Below are 10,184 nucleotides of genomic sequence, written 5' to 3'. Positions count from 1 at the left end.
CTATTGCTTGTCTGGGGCATCTCTTTATGGCACATGTTTCCTTGGATATTTCCTTTTTTTTTTTTTCCCTTGGATATTTCCAAATGCCCACTACGTGCCAGGCAGTGCGTTAGTCACTAGGGCAGTGCAAAGATGGATACGATTCGGACCCCTCCCTCAAAGATCTTACCACGTAACAAGGGGACTATGATGGGCATGACTATGCCACTTACCCAGTTGATAAGTATTTATCGATCACCTACCATGGGTGCAAGATTGTATAAGATTCTGATTGAGTCACAGTCATAGAAATCCACAGGAGGGAGGTGGTGGTGGTTTGGTCATGACCCAGCTAACTCAGAGCCTGGCCTCCATAAATCATGACAAGATGGATGGATGGAGTTGGTTGGAAGGCTGGCTGGCAGGGAAGCTTTCCCACAGTAGGAGATCTAGCCAAGGACCTTGCAGAATAGAGTTGACTCACTAGAGATGGTGCAAAGATATAGTCCTCAGGTTCATTTGAGAGTCTGTGAGGCCATTAATCTGGCTGTATGTGAGGGATTCCTTTAGGGCCTGATTAGGAAATTTTTTTTTTAAGATTTTTATTTATTCATGAGAGGCACAGAGAGAAAGAGGCAGAGACACAGGCAGAGGGAGAAGCAGGCTCCGTTCAGGGAGCCCGACGTGGGACTCGATCCCGGGTGCCCAGGATCACACCCCGGGCTGCAGGCGGCGCCAAACCGCTGCGCCACCGGGGCTGCCCTTGAGTAGGAAATTTATTTTATTTTTTCAAACGATTTATTTATTTATTCATTCAGAGAGAGCGAGAGAGAGGCAGAGACACAGGGAGAAGCAAGCTCCACGCAGGGAGCCCGACGTGGGACTCGATCCCTGGTCTCCAGGATCACACCCCGGGCTGCAGGCGGTGCCAAACCGCTGCGCCACCGGGGCTGCCCGAGTAGGGAATTTAAATGGCTATGGGATACAGGAAAGAATAGGACCTGCGTGGAGGCTGACTGCTTATCCTCTGGGGTCTTTACACCTGAATGCCTCTTGGTTTACCTTCCATTTGTGCACTTTTGATAGAGACACAGGAACCCAAACCTGCTTCTCTTAGGGGGAAAACATCGGTGCAAGCATGCCAGCTGATCCCCAGGCTCTGAGACAGGGAAGACTTGGGAGTGGAGGGCGAACCAGGGGACGCAGTCCTCCTCAGGGGGACACCCACTTCTCACTTTGAACCCATTCCATAGTGTAAGAACATGAGCACACCGTTTCCAGCTCTACTGATGCATCAAAAGCTAGAAATCTGGCTCTTACTGTTTTTCAAATGAACCTCTCAAATCTAAAGTAAATATCAACTCTAATTTTCCAAAGAAATTGCCTACCAGTTGAAACACACTTTCAAATCGTAGCTACCAGTCTGTACTTCTCCTCAGGGAACCAAGAGAGAGATCGGTTAGGAAGATTGGGTGAAGCAAAGTTTTATGTGGCCTCGAATGCTGTGCTAAAGAGTTTTGACTTGAGCTCATTAACAGCTTCAGTTTTTACCAAAAACCTTCTTTGAACAGGGGTGTGACTTGATACAGAGGTTTGGGGACGGGTGAGGTGTACAGCGGCATGTGAAATAGCGAGGAAGCAGTCAGAGTTGAAGGTCACTGCAGTCAGGTTTGTGGCAATGCGGTTGGGAGAGGGTGGCAGCGGGATGAGCAAAACGGAGCGGACAAGAAGAAGGTGAAGTGTACCAGGCACTGGAGGATGCGGGAAGCCGGGGGCCGCGGGAGCAAAACTGAGCGAGGCTCTCTCACCCCAAAGGGCAGGGCCGGCCAGGTCGGGTGGGGGCCCGCAGAGGTTCCAGAAGCCGGCCCCACGGTCCCGAGGGGTCAGGAGCGCCAGGGCCCGCCCGGCGCCGCGCAGCCCCGCTCCGCTCCGCTCCGGCCCAGCAAGCGGCTCCGGCTCTTTACGGAACAGGCGGTATGAGCGAGTCGCCCATAAGGTGGGGGTGAAGCCACCGGCTTCTCGGGGCGGCTGTGGGGACCAAGGGGGAGGCGGACGGGCCGGCACCGGGGAGGGGGCGGAAGGCGCAGGCGCTCTCGGAGCCGGGGCTCCCGGAGGCTCGGGGTCCCGGGGGGGGGGGGGTCGGGGTCCCGGGGAGGGGGACCGCCCGCCCGCCTGCCTATGGGGAGAGGCCAGGAGCCGCCGGGCGGCCACGATCCGACACCTCCGCGCTCGGCGCTCCCGCTCTGGAGCCCCGGGGGCCCCGCCCTCTGCGCCCCGAGGCCGCCCCGCGCGCCCCGATCTGCGAGCCGGCCCCGGGGCGCCCCGAGTCCCGCGGCGGCCGGAAGTGCGCGCTCCTCCCGCCCCTGGCTCGGCCTCTCTAGCAGCCCCGGGCGCCGGCGTCTCAGTGGGAATAACCCCTTCGGCCCCGCCAAGGGCTGAGTTGACTTGTGTTCTCCCTGCGCAACCGTTCGGTTCGGTCCTTGAACCGAACGTGCCCTTATCTAAAGGACAGCGCCCGACTCGCTGGGCTCGTGGGCCTGCTCGGCTGAGGTGCTGGGCCGCCTCGGGCAGGTTATTGAACCTCTCTGAGCCTCTGCTGGCCGATCTGTGAAATCCCCGTATCTACCGCAAAGGCGGCTGTAAGGATTCAGTGAACGCGTAAAGGACTTAGAAGAGGGTCTGTCGCTTAATCAGTGCTCAGTAAATGCTAGTCGTCATTGCTACGATTTTTACTGCGCCCCTTGGAAAAAGGCAGGTGCGCGAGGGTCAGTCTTGTGGCATGAGAATGAAGAACGTAATGGACATGATAAGAGCTGGTATTTATGGAGGGCCTTCTTTGTGCGGGCTTCCTGACACACCTGTCTCTACAGCCCTAGGGCAGGTCTGTGAAGGCAGTATTAGTATTCCCATGTTATGGAGGGAGTTAGGAACTGAGGGGATGTGGGCGTAGGGTTTGAACTCAAGGCCCTCTGACTGCAGGGCGCATGGTTTTTTTTCTCCTCCACACTGCAGCTCTGATTTTGGAAACCTTTTCTGGAAATTCTGAACCGAAAGCAATAGTGCTGTCAGACCCGGATGCCCTGCTAGTCCAGAGCTGAGGAGGCTGTGCAAAACCACCCAGTTCCCAACCAGGCTGATCTCAGTAATGAAGGCGCTGCCCCAGCAAGGATGCTCTCCTTGCTTAAAGACAAGTATACTGTGACCTTCAAAAGAAGCAAGTTGCAGACATCCAAAGAGAGAAAGGCACTGAGGAAATATATATTTTAAAGTTTATTATTATTATTATTATTATTATTATTATTATTATTTTAACAATCTCTACACTCAACTTGGGGCTGGAACTCACCACCTGGAGATCAAGAGTCGCATGCTCTTCTGACTGAGCCAGCCAGGCACCCCTATTTTTTTTTTTTAATGATTGATTGATTGATTTTAGACAGAGCACGCAGGGGGAAGAGCAGAGGGAGAGGGAGACAGAGAGCCTCAAGCAGACTCCACTCTGAGTGCAGAGGCCCATGAGGGGCTGGATTTCCTGACCTTGAGATCAACACCTGGGAAGAAACCAAAAGTTGGATGCTCAACCAACTGAGCAACCCATGCGCCCCCAGGCACCCTTATTTTTTAAGGATAAAGTAAATTCATGTTTTCATGTGCAAAAATGATTACAAAGCAGTCCAACCTTTGACACAACCTGTGGGAACCTCAGGGACCAGTCCGGCCTGCCACTTCTCCCTGCTTCTCGGGGTCCTTCTGGGCAGTTTCCGCTGGGCTCCAGTGTTTAGTACTAATAGCCTTTCATTAGGGTTCATGGAGCCTGGAGGACATGGTCAGGCTGTCCTTGCCTTTCGTTCGCTAGAGATTTAGTACCTTGATAGTCTTGCAGGAAGGCAGCTGGGGAGAGTCCCAGCATGAGAGCTGTGAGGGCCAGGGGTGGGTGGCCCTGAGAGATGAAGAACCAGAGACTTTCTCACCTCCACACCCTTGGCCACGCCACTCCCTCTACCTAGTTTAAGCTTTTGGACGGCAGGACGTTGTCCATTTTGTCCTCTGCACCCTAATACCAGGGAAGTGTGAGGTTTTCCCAGGGTCACTCCACAAATTAGTGGTTTAGTCAGAACAGGGCTCTGGGTATCTCATGTCACACACCCAAGGGTGCAATGAGGAGTCCAGTGCCTCCCTGGTCTAAGGGCCATATTCACTTTCTTCAGCGAGAAAAATCATGCCCTTACAACACAGGATAGAGGTTTTCTAATAAGGTTACTTTTTAAAATTTTCTTTTTTAAAATTTTATTTATTTGACAGAGAGAGAGTGTGTGTGCAGCAAAGGGAGCAGCAGGCAAGGCAGAGGGAGAAGTGGGCTCCCTTCCCCCTGATGTCGGGCTTGATCCCAGGACCCTGAGATCATGACATGAGCCAAAGGCAGATGCCTCACCATCTGAGCCACCCAGCCGCCCCTACATTTTTCCTTTTCACTTCTTTTTATATTTAGGGGGAAAAATTCACATAATATACAAAGGCAAAAAAGGAAAAACGGGCTGCCCTCCTGCCTCTGCCTGTCCCTAGCCCCCGTCATCATCTCCTGAGCACTGTGACTGATTTCTTGTGTGTCTTTCTAAAGATAGTCTATGTATATGCAAGTGTCTCCTTTTAGAAAAACACAAATATGATAACGCACTGCAGTTACTTGCTTTTCCCCTTGCTTCTTTCACATAACAGCGTATTTTGGAGAATGTCTCGTGTCGGTCTGTACATGGCTGCTTCCTATTTTCACAGCTGCAGAGTATTCTGGTATATGGATATGCCATAATTTATTCAGTTGACTTCCCTGTTAGTGGACATGTAGATTATGTTCAATCTTTTGCTATAGAAGCAACATTTTGCTGAATAGCACTGTGAACACATCTTTGGGTGCACGTGCCACCATGCCTGTAGGCTCTAGAAGTGGAGTTGTTGGGTCAAAGGGTGTGCACATTTTAAATTTTGATCAGTGTTGCCAAATTTTCCTTCCCCCAAAAGAGGCAGTGCAGATGTCTGCTCTCTACTAATGTTTGAGAGTGCCTGATTCTCCACATAGTCTATAAGCAAACTATATTTGCAAACCTCTTAGGTTAAAAATAGTGTTACATGGGTTGTTTTTTTATTATGAGATTTCTTGGGGTTTTAAAAATTATTTATTTATTTCAGAGAGAAAGAGAGAGAGAATGAAAGCATGAGCTGGGGGAGGGGCAAAAGGAGAAGCATACTCCCCAGTGAGCAGGGCCCTGATGCAGGCAAGGCTCAATCCCAGGATCCTGGGATCATGACCTGAGCAAAGGCATTTGCTTAACTGACTGAGCCACCCAGGCACCCCTGAGATTTCTTTTATAACAAACACTGGTAAGAGGAAATAGTTAGATATTAGAGGTATAAAAAATTTTAAAGAGCATTAATCTTTGACTCAATCCTCATCTCCTGAGCTGACTTGGAGAAGTAAAATGAGAAAAATCGCCAATGAGCAATTGACACCTGACTCATTGGAGAAGAGATAGAAAATCTGGAAACAGACCAATGAAGTACCTACCAGTTTTCAAAACAAGGGAAGGATATTAATAACACAAGCCAAAGGTCAGAAAACTTGATGTTTAACTCAGTTGGAATCCTAAATCAGACCGTCGGATAGATGATTCACAAGAATCATCTGGTGCAGGGAAGAATAAGAATCTCGAATCCTACAGAACTGCATTAAATCACAGCTCTTACTAGCAGGGTAACCTTGGGGAAAGCACTTCGTATATCTCTGGAATTTTATTGTGTCAGTGTAAAAAAGGGGCAGCAATAGCTACCTGCCAGAGTTATGGTAAAACTAAAATAATTCATGTCAAATGCTTGGCACAAAAGATGTTAGCTAAAATGAAAGGAAGAAGGTCAAATCCAAGCCCTCTGGGATTATAGGCCCTAGACCCCTGATTTCTCAGGGAGATGATCTGGAGACAGAACAGCTGGACACAAGCACAGCTTGATTGCCCCTGTGAAAGGCAGGCTTGCTCCAAACCAGGTGGTCGGATCTCAAGGGTGAAAAACCAAACAGCGGACACTCCACATATCATCCCCATACAATGGGAAACAAAGCCATCTTCTTGCCAGTGTATATCTCAAGGGCCACCCTGTTCTATTCTTTGTGAATGGCTCCTGGGGCTGGCAAGGAGGAAATATGTGTATCTACCAACCCCCTAGAGCCAAAGGACATATGTTGTAGCTAATCCCCTTATTGGGGTTGCTTAAGGCCGGGGTGTGTGATTTGTAACAGTGGCTTTAAAAGCAGACTGGCTGAATTTATGAATTTAGCGCAGCCATGATCCACCTCCTACAGCACATCTGTCTCTGTGTTGGACTGGATTCAGAATTAGGGGATAGGGTTGAAGACATGGTCCTCTGAATTACAAAATGTCATTTTGATGAGGACTGACAGAACTTTCTCCCGAACCTCACATGAATTACCTAACCAACTTCTGCTTGGGCCTCTGGAAAGCTCAGCAAATGTGTAACTCACTTTTAGGAATTCTATCAGCAGAGTTTTATACATATGTTCTGTGCACCAACTCTGGATTCATGTTATCATTTCCCCCTTTATTTTCCCTCTGCCTTTTCTGGTTTTGGGTTTGTTTTTTGTTTTTGTCTTGTTAATGACCCTTTATCACTACTGCTATAGTCAGTGATAATCGCCGATGCTGAGCAGCTGTGGGTCTTACTAGATGCCAGGCACCTGTCCTTGGATATGTGGCTCTGTAAATGCCTCGGGTCCTTTTTTGAAACCAAGCAAGGTATAAATAAAGAAACAAGCACAACTGCCAGACTCCCTCATCTCCTTTATGGTACCCACTTAAAGGTGGCTTTTTAATATCTGATTTAATATCTTTTAAATATCTATACTGTCGTATATATTAGAGAAAGGCTGCACATCCCTGACTTCATAGTTCTCCTTATGGACCTGTATTTGGAAATGAACAAGTCTACAAAGCAAAACAAAACCTCTTAGCAATCAGAAGCCATTAATCAGGTGATAATAACCTTACAGAAGTCAAATCCTCAGAGCCTGGTAAGGAAAGCAGAGATCACTAGAAGGCCATAGAGACCTGTAGTCCCAGAGTACTCTCACACACTTTACAAGGTGAGAACAAGAAAAAGGAATGCTGGTCGAGTGCTCACTTATGCTGGCGGGCATGTGACAGTGCCTTTAATCCTAGGAAGTAGGAATGATTTTTCATGGTTATAAGGTTACTTACTAGGTTCACAAACCAAGGAAATGTTCTAGATTTCACTTAGATGGACTTCAGCAAAGCATGTAATCAAATCTCTCCTCACATCCTTTAGGCAAGACAGAGTATTCGGCATTTATTTTTTTTTAAGGTTTTATTTATTTATTCATGAGAGATGCAGAGAGAGGCAGAGACACAGGCAGAGGGAGAAGCAGGTGCCACGCAGGGAGCCTGACACAGGACTTGATACCCAGTCTCCAGGATTAGGCCCTGGGCCGAAAGCGGCGCTAAACCGCTGAGCCACCCGGGCTGCCCCATATTCTGCATTTAGAGTCACAACAAATTATAAGGTTGCATAATAATTTGCATCACCAAAGCCAGGGAAATTCTCCTAGATTTGACCCAACATTTCTATTGCTAGGAATGTCTTTTAAGAAAACAGACAAGGGTCCCTGGGTGGCGCAGCGGTTAAGCGCCTGCCTTTGGCCCAGGGCGTGATCCTGGAGACCCGGGATCGAATCCCACGTCAGGCTCCCGGTGCATGGAGCCTGCTTCTCCCTCTGCCTATGTCTCTGCCTCTCTCTCTCTCTGTGTGTGTGACTATCATAAATAAATAAAAATTAAAAAAAAAAACAGACAAAATTTCAGAGATATATATCCTCAGAGATGTTCACTGAAGTTTTATTAGAACAAAAACAGGAGACAGTGTAAATATTCAACAACATGGAAATGACTGAGCAAAATATGGTGTACATAGAAGGAATTGTGTAGATGGCCATTAAAGTTATGGCCGTGAAGACAAGGAGCAACAAAAACCTATAACTAAGTTTAAAAAAAAAAAAAAAGCTTAGAAAGAAATACAACGAAAGGCAAAAATAGTTGAAATAGGAGATGAAAAATGAATAATTTCACTTTTTTTAGTAATTTCACTTTTTAATATTTTCGTTAGTTATATTATTTTTCTAGCGCAAAAAAAAAAAAAAAAAGCCAAAGATGAAAGCTGAAGGTAACTACCAGGAAAAAAAATTAACGGTATGTGCACACACCTCACTCAGTTTTCACACTCTGGAAGGGTTATTTCCCTATTTTACAGACAAGGAAATGGAGATTCAGAGAAGGTCCAGTAATTAGAACAAGGTCTCACAGCTGAATGTGACAGAAACAAGAATTGAAACAAAGTCTGACTGGCAGCTTTCCAGTTCCTACCCTTGCACTGCCAGCTGTCTCACGACAGAGGACCACTGCCAATCTGTGGTGTCTTTCAGTGCTTTACAGAAAGGTGCCCCCTCAGGACAGACAAACTGCGGAAAGATCCCGTCTCTGGGCAGGCAGCCCCCGCAATGTGGCCTTCAGCTGTTGGATTAAGTCTAGGTGGAAATGCCATGGTATCTGTCCCCGGAGCCGGTGACATAACCTGTACCGGCATCCACATGGCAGGCAAGGTGTGCCCAGGTGGCATCAGGTGTCTCTGCCAGTGGGTTGAGACAGCACCAGGAGAAAGGTGGTCCTTCCTGTTCTCCTTCCCAGGAGAACCCTTTGATTCCACCCAGGGCAGGGTCTCAGGTTGGTGCGAGGCTTTTATCACCTCCTAACTCCCACTGTGCCTCTGTCTCTGTCACTCTCACATACACACGAAATGAGCCCCTTCACCAGAGCCTTCCCCTAATTGTGCAACAATATATCGAAGGCACTTATTAACATAATTTAATATTGAATTTTAAAAAAGATTTTAGGGCAGCCCGGGTGGCTCAGTGGCTTAGCACCACCTTCAGTCCCGGGTGTGGTCCTGGAGACCTGGGATCGAGTCCTACATTGGGCTCCCTGCATGGAGCCTGCTTCTCCCTCTGCGGTCTGTCACAGAGGCACAGACCGCCTGTGTGTGTGTGTGTGTGTGTGTGTGTGTGTGTGTGTCATGAATAAATAAATAAAATTTAAAAAAAAAATAAAAAGATTTTATTTATCTGAGAGAGAGAGCACGAGCAGGGGAAGGGGCAGAGGGAGAAGCAGACTCCTCCCTGAGCAGGGAGCCTGATGTGGGGCTCGATCCCAGGACCCTGAGATCATAACCTGAGCCAAAGGCAGATGCTTAACCAACTGAGTCTCCCAGGCACCTCTAACTGAATTTTTAATTGTAAAATTCACATAACATTCATAATTTCAATCATTTTGAAGTATACAATTCAGTGACATCTCATACATTTATCTATAGTCATCATGTCTATCTAGTTCCAGAACACTCCATCACCTCAAAGGAAGTCTTGTACCCTTTAAGCCATCACTCCCCATTCCTACCTCTCCCCAGCCCCTGGCAACCATTCATCTGCTTTGTGTCTCTCTGGATTCACCTGTTCTGGATACTTCATATAAACAGAATCATAAAATAGGCAGCCCCTGTATATCTATTACATTGCACTTAACAAAGTTTTCAAGGTTCATCCAGGTTGTAACACATAGCAGCAATTTATTCCTTTTTATGGCTTAATGATATTCCATTGTATGGATACGCACCACATTTTGTTCATCTATTCATACCTTGATGGACATTTGGGTTGTTTCCACTTTTTGGCTATTACGAATAGTGCTGCTATGAGCATCTGTGTACAAGTTTTTGCGTAAACATATGTTTTCATTTCTCCTGGGTACAGACCTGGTATTGCTCTGTCATAGGTAGGTCCTATGTTTAGGAAATTAGGAAATTTTTTTTTTAAATTTTTTATTTATTTATGATAGTCACACAGAGAGAGAGAGAGAGGCAGAGACACAGGCAGAGGGAGAAGCAGGCTCCATGCACCGGGAGCCCGATGTGGGATTCGATCTAGGGTCTCCCGGATCGCGCCCTGGGCCAAAGGCAGGCGCCAAACCGCTGCGCCACCCAGGGATCCCGGAAATTAGGAAATTTTTTGAGGAACCACCCAGTGGTTTTCCAGTGGCTGCACCATTTTACATTCCCACCAGCAATGTATGAGGGTT

At 47.6% G+C, this 10,184-nt stretch overlaps 1 protein-coding gene across 3 annotated transcripts in view; it reads left to right on the top strand.

Moving 5' to 3' along the window:
• ZNF629 (zinc finger protein 629) overlaps positions 1 to 10,184 on the top strand; it is an 83,391-nt gene that overhangs the window by 55,869 nt on the left and 17,338 nt on the right. Inside the window, exons 2-3 of one of the 3 annotated variants that reach the window (XM_077907345.1) lie at positions 1,551 to 1,647; positions 1,795 to 1,975. The exons of 1 other annotated variant lie outside the window; for it this stretch is intronic. The gene's annotated coding sequence lies outside the window, so the exon portion shown is untranslated. The remainder of the gene's footprint in view (positions 1 to 1,550; positions 1,648 to 1,794; positions 1,976 to 10,184) is intronic. One more of the 3 variants, XM_077907344.1, reaches the window with a different exon arrangement.

This window comes from Canis aureus, chromosome 8 (assembly GCF_053574225.1).
Source record: "Canis aureus isolate CA01 chromosome 8, VMU_Caureus_v.1.0, whole genome shotgun sequence".
Classification (NCBI taxonomy): Eukaryota; Metazoa; Chordata; class Mammalia; order Carnivora; family Canidae; genus Canis; species Canis aureus.
The sequence above is the reverse complement of the archived record's forward strand: the minus strand, read 5'-3'. Positions and strand labels throughout refer to the sequence as shown.